Genomic DNA, 15,143 nt, shown 5'->3' on the forward strand with positions numbered 1-15,143 from the left:
TGTGGAAAAAATGTCATGGGGTTACTAGCAGTGCTTATCACAAAAAAAATAAGAATTAAAAAGAGTATTTGTGGTTTAATCCTAAAGGAACTTTTCTCAACCTGGTCTTTAATTTCAGCACTTCTATGTTCACTGTAACCTAAATACTCTATAATTTTCCTTTGTCTATCATTACTGAGAATGTAATGCCTAGCTCGACATTTTCCCTCACATTTTGTAACAAAAGTCAATTTAAGAACTAAAAGCCTAAATTTTTTTTATTTCTACTTTCACATTGTACTACCTTTTCTGGTACCATTTTGCTTAAATGCACCCTAGTGCATTGTAAACCTTTCTGTATTTCTTGGTGGTACAGATTAAGTAGATTTTAAAAACTGTTAGAAGATCATTATTTTAAGTATTGTCTTGATACCTTGAACAATTAAAATTGTTGGGTTTGATTACCTGGATGGTATTTTCAGTATTCTTTGTCTATGAGAGCACTTTGTGTAGCCTTTATTGGCTAGAAAAAAATTAAAATCATGTAAATTTGTAAAACTGATAGTGAACCTCTTAATCTCAAGTTAGTGTGCCCAATGCACAGTAAGCCAATCACTGAGACACTGGTGCTTGGAGGTAGAGAAAGGTTTATTCAAATTGGCCAAAACAAGAAGGCAGAAGGATAGGTTGTCTCAAATCTGCCTTAACGAAAGAAGAAAGCAGAGACTTTTTATAGAGCTAAGGGGCTGGAGGAGTAGAGTTTCAGAGAAACAAAGGGGAAGTCTGTGTTCCTTTCACTCCAGATAAGCCCTTGGCAACCAGACTTCTGGGCATCAGTGGCAACTGGGGGCTGGTTATCCGGTGGTCATAAAGGCATTCCTTTTCTTCTGCAAAACAAGCTCATAAATCCTTGTGACCCTTGAGTCACACCTCAGGTTAAACAAGAAAACACCAGATTAACAAGATTAACTTCTTTTCAATTGTGTCTATGTTGGGAACAAGGTCGAAAGGTATCATGTTCTTATTGAATATTTACAATAACCCTCAGGTACCCAGCTTCAAAACTATCATTCTAATAATCATCATTTCTATTGGAATTTGATCTAAGATGTTGGCTATATTTTTAAACCAAATTGTAGAGGGTATCAGTAATTTTTTTTTGAAGAAGGAAGTTTGGTTAATACCTTTTTCAATAGAGCTAGAGTGGTTTCTTTCCAGAGTTTTCCAGTTGTCACACATGTCATCCCCTTAAAAATAATGGCTGAAGGGGCTGCCTCTTTGAAAATGAATTTAAGCACAGATCCAGCATGTTGGGACATTTAAATGTTTAGCACAATGGTGAGCCATTGGGATAATAACAGTAATAAGAAAAAAGCTCTCTATATTGAAAATGTCCAACCTTACTCATCTGTTGTAGCCACATCATTTGTTATGAATTCCTACAGCTTTTTGTCTTAGAAGTTAAAGCCAATTATCATCTCAAATTATCCAAGAGGAATAATGTTGTGAAAGAGGGACAACCAAGGTGATTGTTGGCTAACAGCACAGCTTCAGTGACTATGAATTGGGAAGCTTCTTTTTGAACCAAAGAGCAGTTACTCTTCTCTTAAGTTTTTTGTTTGGTTTGTTTTGGCAAAGGAGAGGTTACCACTGCAAGCAGTCTGACTTTTAAAGTTGTAACCTTCTAACAGAGTAAGATTGATCAGCACTCTGCAGAGCTAATTGTGGGGCTGTCAAAAACACTCACAAGTAAGAATGCCCATAGCAGCATTATTCATAAGAGCCCAATGGGAACTAACCCTAATGCCCACCAATGACAAAAAGCATAAACAAACTGTAGATTATTTGTAAAATGCATACTATACAGCAATGAAAATAAACTACAGCTACATGCAAATATATGGATGACTCTCATAAACATTATGTTGAAGCAAGGAAGACAGACTTAAAGAAATGCTTGTTATTATGATTCCCTATATATAAAGTTAAGAAAGGGATATTACAAGTTAAAACAGTGAGGACTTGGGGGATGTCAGTGTCAGGGATCAGAATTGGCCACCCTGAAATGTGTCTCTTTGGCTTGATTATTTTTAAGGACAAAAGACTCAGAAAAAAACTTTGACCTTCCCCCTAACTGTCTAAAAGAATTTAAGACAAGAGGCCTGTCCCAGGATAAGCCTTCAGCATAGATAACTCTGGGTATGGTAGCCTGGGAGGATCCTTGTTAAGCCCATTTTTATCAAAGTTCTCTCTCGGGTCACATTGTCTATAGATGGCCCAGCAAATATTTGTTTACCAAACATTTGCTTTTCCGTCTCCATGTAAATTGCTTTCCTCTCCTTTGAAGTCCCAAACTACTACCCCCAACAGCCTCCTTTGTCTTTAGCTGAAGATGGTATTTAAGGTGTTGGTTTCATCCATTTTTGCAAATACTCAGATTTCCTGGGTTTCTCCCGTGTATACATGTTATTAAAATTTGTTTGATTTTCTCATGTCAATTTAATTCTTAGACCAGCCAGAAGGACCTAGAGGGTAAAGGAATAGTTCTTCCTCCTCTACATTGGCAATGTTCTGTTTTGGTTTGTTTTTCCTATTATCTTAATCCAGATGCTGATTATATAGGTGTTTCTACTTTGTGAAAATTCATAGAGTTGCACACATGATTTATACGTTTTTCTCTATGTATGTTATACTTCAATATTCTTTAATGGCAAAACCATCATCTATAGCATTAGGAATGAGGGTGGTGGTCATCTTTGTGTAAGAGAGAGAGGATTGTGATTGGGATAGGGCACCAGTGGGTTTTGGGAGAAGCTGATGATAATCTACTTCTTGACCTAGGAGGTGATGAAATGGTGAGTTCACTTTGTGAACACTTTGTGTGCATTCATAATTTGCACACTTTTCTATATGTAAGTTATACTAAAGCTAAAATACTAAAAACAAAATGAAACACTGAAACTGCTTGCTGTTATATTGTCACACTGTCCGGATAAATGACTCCGTATAATAGGACATATGAATCCAGGCCTAGAACCTGACATTGCAGCGGTAGTGGGAGTAGCTATCATCCCTTCTGTTGTCCTTTCCTGTGAAATGGAAGGGACATCTTTCTCCGATGAACTTTGTTGAGGATTCAGTATTCAGGCTATAAACCATGGCATAGCTTATTTGGTTAGAACCTCTCCTATGTGTGCATGGAATGCTTTTGCTTACTTCCTTAATGTTTTGTCATAATTTATCAAATTAATTACTAATATATCTTTGATTTATAAGTAGGAAACACTGGATTTTAGCAGAAAGTCTCAGATATTTTTGGAACTAGAGTGCCATATTTCTTTGGATGTTTTTTCTCCTACTTAGGAAAATTATAACAAAATATCTGGGCATTTGAGTCTAGTTTGTTTTTCAGAAATATTAAGCTGTTTAATATTTTTTAAAATCCCTTAATCCCTTAAGTAATGTCCTACTTCCCTCTGCTAATTCTCACTGATATGGGCAGTCAAATTTATAAAATTTGTAAAGTTTCATAGACTTTGTTTCAAAGGGCATGCCTACCTGTGTCATTTTGAAACCGAGCATGAAGAGGTTAAAAAAATCTTCCCTGGGCTAGAAGAAGAGAGCAAAAACTTGGAGATAAGCTTCGCTAACTGCAGCTGTGCATATTCAGCATCATCAACGGTTGTTTAAAACTAACCAGGTCTGGGGGCCGGCCCGTGGCTTAGTAGTTAAGTGCTCGAGCTCCGCCACTGGCTGCCCGGGTTCAGATCCCCGGCGCGCACCGACACACCGCTTCTCCGGCCATGTTGAGGCCGTGTCCCACATACAGCAACCAGAAGGATGTGCAACTATGACATACAACTATCTACTGGGGCTTTGGGGAAATAAAAGGAGGATTGACAATAGATGTTAGCTTAGGGCCGGTCTTCCTCAGGAAAAAGAGAGGAAGATTGGCATGGATATTAGCTCAGGGCTGATCTTCCTCACAAAAAAAAAAAAGGGGGGCCGGCCCGGTGGCGCAGCAGTTAAGTGCACGTGCTCTGCTGCTGCGGCCTGGGGTTCGCAGGTTCGGATCTGGGCACAGACCGACGCACTGTTTGTCAAGCCATGCTGTGTGGTCATGCCATACAAAGTAGAGGAAGGTGGGCATGGATGTTAGCCCAGGGCCAATCTTCCTTGGCAAAAAGAGGAGGATTGGCATTGGATGTTAGCTCAGGGCTGATCTTCCTCACCAAAAAAAAAAAACAAAACGAAAACTAACCAGGTCTTTCTGTCCCTCCTTAGTATATGAGTGAGCTGTCTTTCCCAGGAAATCAAGGTCCAGACATCAAGATTCAGCCTCACAAGGACAAACACAGGCTGAAGACGAAAACTAACCAGAAAAGTCCAGACAGTCAAGGGAAAGAAATTCAGTCTTCAAGGTCAAATGCAAGGTGGTGGGAAGGTGCCAGCCAGCACGTCCACGTGCTCCCCCTCCCTTACCTAAAACCCCAACACATGATCTCCCTCACAACCTTTAAAACCACATGCCTCCCATCTTCCGGGGAGACAGGACAAATTTGAGAGCTCTCCTCTCTCGGCTGGCATCACCCGAAATAAAAACTCTTTCCTTGCCATAAGCCTGGCTCTCTAGTTTTATTTGGCCCCTCTTGTGTGGCAGGTAAAGAACCTGGGTATGTATCCAGTGACAATTTGGAAAAGGATATTTTAAATTTGGGGAAGAACTTCTTTGAAATCCTTATTAATAGTAGCGTACTATGTCAGCACTGATAGGCTTGTATCCATCAGAAAAATAAAACACCCTAATAAATATATTCTGTTTTCATCTGAGTACACTCAAGCTAAAGATAATATTGGCTACTTGAAGAGAATAAGAAATTCTGCCATTTCATTTGTTGAATATCATGATAGATTTATGTCTTCTATAGACTTACCTTGCTCTCAGTAGCTGTAATATTTACTCTTTTTCTGGTAACCAAATTGTCACAACTTGGCTAGTAAGAATCCATTTAATCTGATTCTACTGTCTATATAACAGAGTCCCAGAAATTTAGACAACATCCTTATTTTCTTAACAACCAGATATTCAAGAACCATCTTGAATTTTTTATGTCTCAAAATATTGAATCATCTACTCTCTGTAGAGTCCTGGTTTTAGTGGAAAATAATATTAGAGATGAAAGTCTGGGTATCAGGAATTCAGAGCCTGCCAATAAGTACTGTACTTATTACAGTAAAACAGTTTTTAGGCCACACTAATAAAAGAGCTAGAAAAATATTTGAAAATCCTGTATCCAAGGAACTCTCATGCATTGCAAATTGGATTGTTCATGGAGGAGAACGGGTACTATCTATCAACATTACAAATATATATAGTTTTGGACCAGCAATCCCACTTTGGGGAATTATCATACAGATATATTTGCACAAGTATAAAATATTTTTTGTAATAAGAAAAATTTGAAGACACCCAAGTGTCTTATCAAAAGAGGATTGGTATATTCATAGAATAGACTATTTTACAATTGTTAAAAAAAAAAAAGTGGTGACATCCTTGGCACAGCTGCAGGGGGGAGGCCACTGTGGGGAAAAGAGCAGCTGGGGAGTTGGGAGAGGAGAGCCAGAGACATAACACTGAGGTGGAGCTTCCAAAGTAATGGAGAGGAAGGTTCCAGTTACAGAGCTGAGAAGCAATTGGCTCAAGAAAAAGCTGCAGACCTCCCAACAAAGCTTATAAAGATCTCCAAGTTTGGGCTTGCATAGTCAGACAACAAAGAATCCATCAAACTTGAATCAAGCAAGCCTAAAGACATTGTTCCAACTCTTGTTCCAAAAGCCCTTTCAGTAGCAGCAGCTATTAATGAAGATGAAGATGGTGAACCAGAGGAAATACCTCCAAAAACAAAGATGAGGATAGAGAATGTTGGAAGGGGTACACCAACATCAGCAAGACTGAACTCCCTCAATAAGGGAAAACATGGGTTTTCTGATAACCATAAGCTATGGGAACAAAATATAAAACCTTATCTTGGGATGTTCATGACCAATACAATGAAATGATGTGTTCTGAAATTGGAGGGTCAGGTGGGTATAAAATTAAAAGGAACAGTTTCCTTTTTAAAAAAAATGTATAAAGACTATCTGGAAAGTATAAGACTATCTTTGGAGCCAGAGCCAGGCTTTTTTGTTTGCTTTTGTTTTTTAAGAATGAGTAGTACACTAATAAATGAGAGGTTGAAATAAGAGGTAATTTCTTTTTTATACAAATTTCAAGACATTGCTAATTTTGTAATTTCATGAGATTAGTTTCCAAAAGTTACAAATAAAGAAATCAGAAATAGTATCTTTTTAAAGAATTGCATATTTTTTAGATGCAACTATTAGCACATTAAGAGAAAAGCAAAAGTTATTGTCCATTTAAACTGCAAGTAATTTCTTTCTTAGTCCCTCATTACCTAAACTGGCTCCAAGGAACAGCCTTATAGAGAGGGAATATTGTGTTGGGGGGAAAATATTACTGGACTAATGACAAAGAACACTTAGACAAAATTAAAATACAGCTCTTTTTCCTTAGGAGCATTTGTTTTGTTTCAAGTCATAAACTGGGCATTGCATTGCTATCAGTGGATACAGACACTTCTCTCTTTAAAAATAACCATTTTTTGAAACTTTATGTAAACTGTTGAGTATTTGAAATAGCCCTTCACCTTAATGGGTCTTGTCTACCTTTGTTGGTCTTTAAAGAACAACCATTTGTCATCAAAGTAAACCAGTATTTTGAATATGCTTCTCTTGATTTTTGTTATTAACTAGTTCCTGTAAGCATTTCAAAAACAAGAATGAGGAAGTTCTCTTCGTGCTGATATAAAAAATCTCCAAGATATATTGTCCAACGAAAACAAACAAACAAGGTGCACAATAGAACACTTATGCAAAATCATATGTAAGACAAGGGTGAAAACTTAACCATATTTGCTTACATTTGCAAAGGGAATCTCTGGAAAGATTGACAAGAAACTAAAAAAATAGTGTTTATTTGTTGGGGTCAGAGTTTGGAACAGGGTGATGAGGAGTATTATCAAGACTTTTCATTATATGCCATTTTCTTTAATTTTTTAAAAATGTGTTTTGAACCAGGTGTATTACCTATTCAAAAATTAAATACATTACAAATAAAATATGTACACACACTAAAAAATAACTAAATAAAATGTAAAAACTAAAAGATATGCATATGTATTGATCTTCTTAACATTTCTCTGCAACATAACCACTTAATTTTTTTAACCACTCAAAGTATAATTGTGCTCTCTTTTCTTTTATAATTTAATGAGGCATATAATTTTCCATCTAAATGAAAACTGGATGGAAACTAATATTATTACTTATTTATTTTCTATACTAGCAGAAAACAATCCAATATAACAATACTTAAAATAAATTATGGAATGAATAATATTAATATTATAGTTTATTTTGGCAACCATCTTTTGAATACGTTCCATGAATATTGCACTATCAAATTACTTTAGTCTTGAATCAACAGTAGTAATTCCTCATTCTGTTGAAGTTATGTCAAATTTCCCATTAAATATTGTGTTCCAATATTTTAGGTTCATTTTTATTTTAAAACTGCTATTGTTCCTATAATTGAAAGTTTCTACTTGATAGCAGCTTTCGCCTGCTGGCCATTACATACAGAGTTGTGGAAGCTAGTTCTACCCCTCCAAATATTTATATCCCAAGTCAATATTAAAGTATCTTTTAGCCACTGGGGCAAACAATTCCAATGATCACCAATGATTTTTTTTTTCTTCCTCTTTCTGGAAAAAAAAGCCAAATAACCTTTTTTAACCTTTCTTGCTGTGAAGTATAACCATTTGACTGAATTCTGGCCAATAAAATGAGAAGACAATGATGCTGCAACTTCTAGATCTGGTTCATAAAAACTTCCCACCTACAACGTTCATTCTTTTTCCTACCCATGGACCAAGTGAAGAGGATTTCCTGAACTTAGAAGAAGGGGATGAACAAAATGGATAAAGACTAGATCCCTGAGTATTTATTATTTATGGCATTAAGCTATGGACAATTTGTAATTGTTATAGCAATTAGTCTACCTGACTAATAGAGACAACCTTCTGGTACATCTGAAATTATTTCAAGGGATTGTTAAATATATAAGGCTTATGTTTACAAATTAATGCAATTTTGTCTTCAAATAGACATAAAAGTAGAAATTCAGGAGATTTTATTGTAATCTATATTTTAAATCAGCATTTAAAGTGAATTTTAAAATTTGAGGTATGATTAAAATTAGAAAAATGTTATAGGTCAAAGAGAACATAGTATGTTTGATTAAAGACTCAATTTTGCATGTACGATTAGAATTTAACTTCAGTAAAAATCTTGTCCTGTAAGCATAGGTTTTAATTTATCTTTTATTTCTTTTCTGAGTAATTAGCATTTTTCTCTACCTCATATTTATTTTCTCACTAACTCTACTGTATGATACTATATATTGACATAACAAACAAAATGTTTAATTAAATATATCTGACCATTTCCAAATCTTAATTTTAACATGATTTAATCTTACTCTATGTGTTAATTATCTTATTATTTAAGTTTTGGCTTTAGGATGAGTATATAGATAAGGATACAAAATGGAGCTCATATGCAAATTGTATAGTAAACTGCTCTTTTGCTTTTATTACCCTTATTAACATTATCTAGTGTTTAACAAATATTAGGTCTCTAAAAAGAAGTATCCTCTGAGGGACATAAAGGAAGAGGAACATCAGTAAAAATTAGAATATTACAATATTTGTTAGAAAAGTCTGCATTTAATAAATTAAAAAATAATATAAAATACACATTTTAATGATTTTATGTAAAATTCTCTTTTAACTCTTCATTTTTATGAACTAACCCTGTATGTGTGTGTGCATGTGTGTGTGTGTGTGTGTATGTATGTGTGTGTGTGTGTGTGTGTGTATTTACTACTTCCATTGAAGGCTTTCCATTATAAATTTAAAATGTTACCAGATTGAAAAATATTTTTATCAAATGATTTATTTCAAAGAGTGCTGAATATAGATGATATAATAAAATAAAAATTACTTTTAAGTTGGAAATTTCTGTACTTTATTATTGTAATTTGAAAATTTTACATTACCTTTTAAATTATTTTTTTGGTAAACATTGAATCTCTAAACATAATTAAAACCTCTGTGTTAAAACATCAATTTCCACAAAAATCAACATATGGGAAACAGAGGATACTTTAGTCTCCCAGATGAGAGGAGAGGGAGAAAGGGATGGAAAATATATTTAAAGAAATAATGGCTGAAAAGTCCCCAAACTTGATACAATGTATCCAAGAAGCTCAACACATTCCAAATAGGATAAACTCAAGGAGATCCACACTGAGATACATTATAAACAAACTGTCAAAAGCCAAAGACAATCTTGAAAGCAGCGAGAAGGAATGACTTTTCACATACAAGGGATCCTCAATAAGATAAATAGCTGAATTTTCATCAGAGACCATGGAGGTTAGAAGGCAGTGGGATAATATACTTAAAGTACTGAAAGAAAAATAAAACTATCTACCAAGAGTTATATATCCAACAAAGTATCCTTAATAAAAGAAAGAGAAATAAAAACATTCCCAGGTAAACAAAAGCTGAGAGAGTTCATCACTAGTAGACCTGCCCTACAAGAAATGATCAAGGGAGTGCCTCAGGTTGAAATGAAACAACAGTGGGTGGTAACTCAAAGCCATAAGAAGAAATAAAGAATACCAGTAAGAGGGATAAATATGAAAGCCAATATTACTGTATTTTTTTGGTTTGTAACTCGTCTTTCTGTTTCCTAAATGATTTAAAAAACAAATGCTTAAAGCAATAACTATAAATCCATGTTAATGGGCACACAATGTATACAGAGTTACTTTGTGACAACATCAACATACAGGACTGGGTACAGCGCTACATAGGAGCAGAGTTTTTGAAGCTATTATAGCTAAGTTGTTAATTTAAACTAGACTGTTATAAGTTTAAGATGTTAATTGAAATCTCCACAGTAATCACTAAGAAAATAATTAAAATATATACAGAAAAGGAAATGAAGAGGGATTCAAAATGGTACACTACAAAATATCAATTAAACACAAAAGAAGGCAGTAATGGAGGAATTACAGAACAAAAAAATATGACATATAGAAAACAAACAGCAAAATTTGACAGACGTAAGTCGTTTGTTATCAGTAATTACTTTAAATGTAAACTGATTAAAGTCATCATTTAAAAGGCAGAGATTGGCAGAATGTACAAAAATCATGATCCAACTCTATGTTGTATATGAGAGACTCACTTTAGATTCAAAAACACAAATAGGTTGAGAGTAAAGGATGGAAAAAGATATCCCATGCAAATAACAGAGAGCAAATCTATTTGACATGCAAATCAAAAGAGAGCTGAGGTGTCTATACAGATATCAGAACAAATAGACTTTAAGTAAAAAATTGCAACAAGAGACAATGAGGGACATTATATATTGATAAAAGAGTCAATCCTCCAAGAAGATATAAAAATTATAAATATACATGCACCTAAAAACAGAGCTGCAAAATTTGACAAAAAAGGGAGAAATAAAAAGTTCTACAGTAAGAATTGGCTACTTCAACTCTTCACTTTCAAAAATGGATAGAACAACTAGATCAAATATCAATAAGGAAATCAAGGATTTGAACAAGACAATAAACCAACTAGATCTAACAAACATATACAAAACTAGCCACCCACTAATAGATGAATACGCGTCTCCTCAAGTGTAACATTCTCCAGGATGGATCATATGTTAGGCCACAAAACCAGTCTCAAAGAATTCAAAAATAATGAAATTATACAAAGTATTTTCTCAGACCACAGTGGAATGAAATAAGAAATCAATAACAGAAGGAAAACTGGAAAATTCACAAATAGGTGGAAATTAAACACCACACTCTTAGGAGACCAAAAAGTCAAAGAAGAAATGACAAAAGAAATTAGAAAATACTTAGAGATAAATGAAAATGAAAATAAAACATACCAAAATTTATGGAATGCAACAAAAACAGTGCTCAGAAGGAAATTTATAGCTGTAAATGCATACATTGGAAAAGAAAGATTTCCAATCAAAACCTAACTTTATGTCTTAAGGAACTAGAAAAAAGATATATTTGGGGGATAAAGCACATGGAAGGTAAAATACCCACTAGGGTGCAGATCCACTTCCAAACATCAGTGGTTTACATAGATTCTTTGGCAAGATGTTTGGCCTAATATTTCCTCTCAGTGAGCTGTACTTAGGTATTTAGATTCTTTAGTATAGGTTTTTAGAATTTACAAATATTTTTTAGCTGACCTCAACAGAAGGAAACTGATCTCAATGTAACTCTTTTTTAAATTTTCATAGCTTGGAAGTGAAGAAACAATGAATCAAAATCAAACAGATGGCTAATTAACTTCTGTTTCCATGGGGAATGAAGTGAAAAGACTGCTTTGCAGAAAACAGCCCACTTAATAAACCAGCCCTCTGAGTGCACTATTGTGCTTTACAGTTAATGCTAATATTTTATATGATCCGTCAAGATATTCTGTATGATATTACTTCAAAATATCTCCAGAAACCAATTGCTTCTCACCACCTTTACTGCTACCAAGCCACTATCGTCTCTTACCTGGATTGCTGTAATAGCCTCCCGTTCTCCTATTCTCTGCTCCCATTCTTTTCTCTCCCATAGTCTCTTCTCAACACAAGTGTGAGAAGAGTGAGTCTAAATATAAGCCAGATGATGTCACTTATCAAACTCTGTAATGGTTCCCATTTCACTCACAGACTAAAAGCTAAAGTGCTAACAATGACTAACTTGGTTTGGGCTCTCTAAAAGCAGAGCCTGAGATGAGGATTCTTGTAAAAGTGATATAGGCAAGGTGTAATCCCAGATGCAACCTGTAAGGGAGAGTGTGACGCAGGATAGAGAAGGGGAAAGAGCTGAGGACGGATGTAATCTCAGAGAAAGTGTGCTTTGGCCTGATCCACAGCAACGAGTCTCTGCTGCACGAATGGATCACAGAGCTATTCCCACTTGGGGCGAAGAGACCAGCTTTTTAAACACTCGTATCTGTCAACACATTGCACATTGGCTGGGTGCAAGTGGGCAACTTCCCAGGTCATGTGGCTTCTGTCTGCTGAGCACTCATAACAGTTGGGGAGCAGTGCATGTTCCTGATAAGGGGGACCTGGGCAGGCCTTCTTCTACTACAGGGACCTATAGGGCCTCACGGGTTGTGGCACCCAGTACCTCTCTGGCCTCATCATCTGTCACTGTCCATCTCTCCCACTCCACTCCAGCCACACCAGCTCCAGCGCTGGCTCTCAACTCACAGCTATGTTTGTAGCAGCTTACTCCCTCACCTCCTTCAAGTCAATGCTCGAATGTCTCCTCAATGAGGTCAATCCTGACCCTCTTTAAAAACCCGTGCCTCCACAACCATCTCCCTTATTCTGCACTGTAATTATTTTTTCATAGTTCTTACTACCTTCTAACAAGTATATGTTTTAATTGTTTTATATTTATGGTTTTATATTATTTGTGTAACAGTTATCGTTTATAGTTTATGGTCTGCCTCCTTCCCAAAGCACATACACACTGCAGTATAAACTCCACAAAAGCAGCAATCTTTTACTGCTTTGCCTCACTGGCATATTTCAGGGCCCCAGAGAAGTGCCACAGTGCCTGGCACCCTGCAGGTGCTCAATCCATATTTTTTATATAAATAAATAAAATTCCAGAAAAACTGATAGGATTTTATAGCACTACAATTTCTACTTTTCTCTATAGGAAAAGCACTTTCCAACCAAATATATGACTTTCAGTCTAAGCCAACTAGCTGCTTAGGAGACAATATACAAAATTAAATTCTTGGCTCATAAAGGAATGTTCTAGAATGGTATGTAATTGAATAAGGTAGATTATATCAAACTGACTCATAATTTTCTGACATGACAACAATTTGACTATCTTCAGAAAGAAAGAACGATTTGAAATTATGAATAGTCTTTCAGCTTTCACTTATGATTCAGAGGCTAATTTTCAAAATGAGATAAATTCTGTCTTTTATTCTTGAGTTATTGAAAGTGTGCTTGCATTTTACAAATATTTTTAATGAATATGTCTTGCAAATCATGTTGAAAAGTGATGTTCTTAAAGTCAGATTAAAACTGAAATTTCACTCAAACAAAAAGCCTTGCATTCCTTCATTCAATAGATATTTACTGCATATAATATAAATGGCACTGCTCTAGGTCACTGTGGATTCAGTAGAACAAGACAGATTAAGATCCTTAAAGTCATGGAGCTTACATTCTAACAAGAGAGACAAACAATATCTCAAATAATAGGCAAGCATGAAAAATATCAGACAGTGGTCCATGCTAGGGAGAGATGTGATAGTTACCAAGTGGTTAGACTGGATGTTAAAGAAGGACTTTTTCCTGGAATGTTATTTAACCTTAAGTCATAAAAATTAGAAAGAGTCAGCCAGGATAAAAGCATTCCATGAGAAGGAAGAGAGAACATAAAGGATCTTAAAAAATTATTCTAGAAGGGGGAAGTCAAGATGGTGGCGTAGGCAGACTCTGAACTCACCTCCTCCCGTGGACACAGCCTATTTACAACTACTCGTGGAAAAATTACCCCTGAGACAGAACTGAAAACTGGATGAGAGGAACTCCTGCAACAACGGACAACCCTAACTGAGGTGGAAGAGGCAGAGACTCCCTTCTGGAGAGGAAAAACGCCGCCTTCACAAGCCGCCAGCTTCACGGCCGCCGGGAGCAGCTCACAGGTCCGCAGCCTCCCTGGAGGAGCGGGGTCCTGAGCCGGGGAGCGCCCCCGCTGTGGGCATTTTGTGGAACCAGCACAGTCGAGACCAGCAGCAGAATATCTGACTGTGCCTGCTACTAAAACATTGGGGAGCACCCCCAGAAAAGCTAGTTCACAAAGAAACTAAAACCAGCTCTTAAAGGGCCCGCATGCAAACTCACCCGTTTCAGAAAGCATCCTAAAATCACCAGAAAGAAAGGTGCACAGTGCTTTGGTGACAAGAGACTCACCTGATAGGCCCTGAGTGCATCTCGGTGAGAGGTGAGACCTCTCTGGTGACTGGGACACTGGCGGCGGCCATTGTTGTGGCCCGGTGTGGGCGTGCTGACACAGACGCCATTGGAGTTCTCCCTGAGGCCTGCTAGCCCAGGGTCTGCCCCACCTGCTAGAGCACCGATTTAATCCAGCTCAGCCAGGGCAGGCAGCCCACCCCAGAGACTGGCCCCACCCAACAACAAGCCCTCAGGCAACTTGTGGGCCTGCATAGATTGGTGACTGGATTCTCTGCAGCCTGGCAACTGAGCCAACTTGAGCGGGGCAGGGTGTGCACAAGGAGCGGATGGAGAGTGTGGGGCGGTGGTGGAGTGTGTGGGGCTCCCACCGTGGAGAGACTGGGTCTGCTTGGGGAGGTCGGGGCGCACACACAGGGCAGGACTGTGTTGACTGTGTGTGGACCTGTGGGTGACAGGGCTTGTCAGCTGCAGAAGACTTGTGCTTCTCAAAGACCCACATAGGGGGTTTGCCCCACCTTCCAAAGCCTGAAACAATTGGGTGCTCCTGTGCCTGAGGCCATCCCCACCCAGCTGCAATCCTCAGAGAGCTGACAAGAGACCTAATAGGCTAGAGGCTTACAGCAAATGTAAGGCCCTGAGCCTAACAACCTGCCACGCTGGGGGCCTACTCACTTAAAAGAAATACTGCAACACAAATGTGGTATTAGAACTTGCAGGCAACAGTGCTGGGGCTCCCCACACCTGATAAAGAGACTGAAGGGCCCACAACAACTACAAGCAGCTGAGCATTACAACAGCTGGCCGGGAGCATAACTCGGCCTCCCTGGGTGCCTACAGGGAGAGCAAACAGGCCACGACAGAAGGACACACGTAGCCCACATAGGGGTCACCCCTGGAATATTGAGAACTGAGGGAAGCACACTGGAAGCCTCCTAAGGCATCACTTACATAAGGTCACCTATCCAAGAGCAGGAGACGTAGCTGACCTACCTAATACA

The 15,143-nt window shown here is 37.4% G+C and overlaps 1 long non-coding RNA gene across 1 annotated transcript in view; it reads right to left on the reverse strand.

Annotated features, from left to right (window-relative positions):
* LOC131419552 (uncharacterized) overlaps nucleotides 1–14,464 on the reverse strand; it is a 72,741-nt gene extending 58,277 nt beyond the window's left edge. Inside the window, exon 1 of the long non-coding RNA XR_009223279.1 lies at nucleotides 14,143–14,464. This is a non-coding gene — a long non-coding RNA (uncharacterized LOC131419552). The remainder of the gene's footprint in view (nucleotides 1–14,142) is intronic.
* Between the last annotated feature and the right edge of the window lie 679 nt (nucleotides 14,465–15,143).

This window comes from Diceros bicornis, chromosome 21 (assembly GCF_020826845.1).
Source record: "Diceros bicornis minor isolate mBicDic1 chromosome 21, mDicBic1.mat.cur, whole genome shotgun sequence".
NCBI classification, from domain to species: Eukaryota; Metazoa; Chordata; class Mammalia; order Perissodactyla; family Rhinocerotidae; genus Diceros; species Diceros bicornis.